This window comes from Camellia sinensis, unplaced genomic scaffold (assembly GCF_055761805.1).
Source record: "Camellia sinensis isolate YWXY unplaced genomic scaffold, ASM5576180v1 Unanchor3, whole genome shotgun sequence".
In the NCBI taxonomy this organism is placed as follows: domain Eukaryota; kingdom Viridiplantae; phylum Streptophyta; class Magnoliopsida; order Ericales; family Theaceae; genus Camellia; species Camellia sinensis.
Window position 1 is genome coordinate 22,315,299 of NW_028129178.1, and position 4,786 is coordinate 22,320,084.

The 4,786-nt window shown below is 36.0% G+C and overlaps 1 pseudogene across 1 annotated transcript; it reads left to right on the plus strand.

Moving 5' to 3' along the window:
• The first annotated feature begins 466 nt into the window (after nt 1-466).
• On the plus strand, nt 467-1,982 carry LOC145816027 (putative carboxylesterase 2 pseudogene; annotated as a pseudogene). Its single transcript, XR_014358504.1, has one exon. The product of XR_014358504.1 is annotated as a putative carboxylesterase 2 pseudogene (transcript).
• The last annotated feature ends 2,804 nt before the right edge of the window (nt 1,983-4,786 follow it).

Consider the following 4,786-nt stretch of genomic DNA (forward strand, 5'->3'; position numbering starts at 1 on the left):
TATATTCACCAAAGTGTTAGAAACTCACATTTGAGATTGAAAAAATCACTCGTAATAATGTGTTAAAGAAATTGAATTCATATGATTAAATGTATATAGTAAATATAAAAAAAAATTGACACGTAACGTTGTTGCTGGTAATGTTTTTATGAATCACAAATATTTCCGATTTAGAAATTAATATTTGAAAATAAAATTGTGACTAAAATTTGTAAGGCTTGTTTTAAGAATATGGTTAAAAACAAATTTTTAATTTTTTTGAATCACATATTCTCTTTATTTTTTTACATATTTTTTTTTAAAAAATTAAATTAAATTAAAAATTAATTTTTAACCTAAATATTTAGGACGAATGAAAGGCCATCTCTTTTGTGGTTCAAAAAGTCCATCTCTATTACACGACAAAATAAGTTTAAATATTTAGGACGAATGAAAGGCCATCTCTATTACACGACAACATCATTTGAATCAAGTTTGCGTGTGAACTTTAGACTTGACATTGAAGAATCCATAAAAAATAAATAAAATCCAAATCCAAATCCAAATCTTCATGTAAGTTCGTAGCACCATCTCAGACACTGATAAAATTAATGTGACTTTGACTTCACCCAAAAATCACTCCTTTTTGTGTGTGTGTGTGTGTGTCTCTCTCTCACAAACACACATATGAATTCATCAAGCAAAAGAGAAGTATCTCATGAGGTTCCACCCTACCTGAGAGTATACAAAGATGGAACCATAGAGAGACTCTTTGGCAACGAGGTTGCCCCTGCAGGCTTTGATCTTCAAACCGGTGTTGTATCCAAAGACATCCTCATCATACCCGAGACCGGTGTCTCCGCCAGGCTTTACCGTCCTCCAAGTGTCACTCCCACTCATAACCAGAACCATAACCATAACCATAACAAACTACCCCTCGTGATTTACTTTCATGGTGGAGCATTTTTCATATCATCAATCTCAGATCCAAAGTACCACAACTCTCTCAACATACTAGTCGCCAAGGCCAACATCATCCTCGTCTCCATAGACTACAGAAGAGCCCCGGAGCACCCTCTTCCCGCCGCCTTCCATGACTCGTGGGCTTCTCTTCAATGGGTTCATTCACATGTCTCCGGTGCTGGCACTGAGGCTTGGCTTAGTGACAACGTTGACTTTGGCAGGGTGTTCTTGGCTGGGGACAGTTGTGGTTCAAGTATTGCCCACCACTTGGCAATTCGGGTCGGGCACTCAAACCCTGCTAAAGGTGGCTTGAATATTCTTGGCATAATTATGATCCACCCATACTTTTGGGGAGAAGAACCGATTGGGTCCGAGGCCAAGAACCCGGTGAGGAAAGCCATGGTGGACGGTTGGTGGCGGTTTGTTTGCCCGTCCGATAGGGGGAATGATGATCCGCTAATTAACCCGGTTGCGGATGGAGCACCGAGCCTTTCGGGTTTGGCATGTGACCGGGTTCTGGTATGTGTTGCTGAGAAGGACATATTGAGGGACAGAGGGAGACTCTACTATGAATCGTTGGTTAAGAGTGAGTGGCTTGGAAAGGCAGAGTTTGTAGAGATACAAGGAGAGGATCATGTTTTTCACATCATAGATCCGAATTGTGAGAAGGCTCTAAAAATGATCCAATGCTTGGCTTCTTTCATAAACCAAGAATGACATTCATTGAGTGAATGTGTGATGTGATCATAATAAGGTTCCATAAATTTCTACAAGTTAGACTCCAACATCAATGGTTGGTTACAAATGTCTTGTTTCATCAAAGGTTGTTGTACCTTTTATTATGTTTCTTGATTAGTGGTTTGTCAATCTTCTCTTAATTAGTGTTGTTTTTTCAACATTGCTCCAACCTATATCAATTACTATACTAATTAATATATCAATATATGTTGTAATGCTGCAATTTTAAAATTATAGAGTTCACTTATTATATAAATTACAAAGATTCAAAATCAATAAAATTATATTATATTATCCGTTAATACATTAATTAATATATTAATTTGTATGTACAACTACTATATTTTTTTTTCAAACTTTAATCAGGCTATAAAAACCTAACTTCGTAGGTCCACAAAAACCCGCATTACTGAAATAGTTTGTCTATTTTTTTGTTTTTGTCATTTTCACTTTTATTTTCCTTTCCCTCGAATTATAGAACCAAATTATTAATGAAATACAAAACATCCAAGAAAGAAAAAGCTAAATAAAATACTCAATTAAAAAAAATTCTTTAGACACAAGTAACTGAAATCAAATAAGAGTAGCTTTGCCAGAACAAGACTCAATTCATATCCAATCAACATATAACGTTTTAAGAATTAAACTTTTTTTTATCCTAAAAGTGAAAATTTTCCTACAAAAATATCACAAGATCATTTCCTGTATTAGAAAGATGGGTGCACCACTGTCCGGTTGACTTTTTGGTGCATCAAAAAGTTGGTTCACTGTTAATTGTTACCACAAAATCAAATTTTTTATTTTTTATTATTTTTTTAGCTGTGGTTACATGAAAAATGTCATGAATTGTTAATTTTTAATGACAATTGAAAAAATTTGTCACAGAATAACATGACTGATTGTCATTTTTTAGTGATAGATTTGGAAAATCGCCACTAATTATTAATTTTTAGCGACAGAATCATAAAATCGTTACAAAAAGTTTTTTAAGTACAACTATTAGGACTTTTTTTATCTATACAAACACTGGTGGGATTTTAATAGTTCACGTCCTTATAACATGATATGTGAGTAATTAACCCAAATAATAAAAAAAAGAAACTTTAGTGACATAATTTTAAAATGGTCACTAATAAATACATTTTTAGGGGCAAAATAATTTCGTGTCAAAAAATTTTATTTTTACCAAAATTTTGGTCCCAAAAGCATTATTCATTACTAAATGTCAATTTCTTTACTAAAATACAATAATATCCTTTTTAACAACTAAAATATTTCATTCCTAAAAGTGATTTATCTCTAAATTTATTGTGGTGAAATTAAAAATTCAAGTTCAAATTTAGTAAAATCAAGAAGTTTATCATAATAAGGTGACTTTCCAATAACCATTTTCCCACTTTTAATTCCTACCATAATGATGAAGCGTTTCTAGCAGTTCAAGGAGTTGATCATACCCGCACATTGCTTCCGAACTTCAACTGCCTCTAACATGTGATACAACATGGTGGAGAATCAAACAATGAACCCTAAAGTGTGAATTGTTTGATTGAAGAAATCGAGTTGGACACCTGTTCTTGGAGATGTTACTTGGCATCCTGCCTTCCCACATTCACAGTTGCTTTTTTGTTTGGTGGAAACTTCATACTCTTCTTGGCCTTCCCTGTTATGTTTAATGCCTCTCCTCCACATTTAAAAAAATACAGTAAGTCATGACTTTCTTTCACCATAAATTGATATGCCTATTTTAGTACAATTGTAGCATTTTAATGTTTGTAGCCTATGAAGCATGATTCAGACATGAATCAATATTGGGATGCCAAGACCCAAATTTTCACATAAAGGACATACACTGCAATGTATAATCGTATATTTTTACAATTCATGTACCGTATATGGGATAGACAAATAGGTTTGACCATGGAGAGGTTATTTTCACAATATAAACTGCCTAAATTAACAATTTACATATTACCTAAAAAATGCAAACACTTGTGAAAAGATATAGTGATGGGTATGACCCAGGAAGGGCCAAGCCATGGTTTGATTAGTTATCATCATAAAGCCTAGAACAAGCCCAACACCAAACTTGGTAGAGAACCCACAATAGTCAATACCAGGCACTAGTTGGACACGTGCTAAGCAAGAGTCTAGCTACGTGGCATACAAAGATTCTTCGAAATTATTGAACCCACACCCAAAGCATTAAATGAGACTGTTAAGGTATTAAATGTGATAAGACCTCTCACTCTAGAGCATGGCGAAATGGGCAGGGCCAACGACAAGTAGGTGGCAGGATTTCGGCCAATGGGACAACATGAATGAACAAAAAAAATGATTAACAAAAAAAATGATTAACAAGAGATATAAGGAAGCTTATGAGGAGCGTTTGGTAACAAGTAATTTACTCTCACTCTCTCTCTCTCTACTTTTAACTCTCTCTCTAAACTATTATTCCAACCACATCCTCATCTAACTTGATCGTTAGAGGGTCCACAGGAAGGAACCACCCCCATTTTGGAACCTTCCTATTGGAATTGTTGCAGGTGCCATTAGGAAGACCAAGAATAGCCAACCAGTGGAGCACTTGGATCGATCCAACCCATATCCTGCCGACCAAACTGCATTAGTAGTTGGCGTTGTCTATGGGAATTTTTTCGGTTGATAGTTGTGTTTATTGTCGCCGGAAACGTTCCCATCCCCACCCACCTTTTATGTCGGAGTGAATGGTTACGACGAGATCCATGGCTTCGCAACACAATGCTGGCAACCCTTAAGCTGAGTCCTCCAACCCAAACAACCCACCTCCATATTTCACAAAACTCACTAACAGCATTAACCATTTGGCTGAGTAAAACCAAGCTGTAATCAATGCATTGCTCTAACGTGATCTACTTGTTCCTTCTCTTCTGCCACAACAAGACATTCCTCCAAACCGAGAAAAAACCCAAAACCACCACTCTTCTCAACCACATATCTCCCAAGGAGAACCTCTGCTCCCACCCTTCACTCCACAAGCTCAATCGTCGAACTTGGAGGGCCTGCATCCCCCTTATCAGGGGTTGCAGCTTCATTAGGGGGACCCTCAACTCTTCATAATCGCCATCCA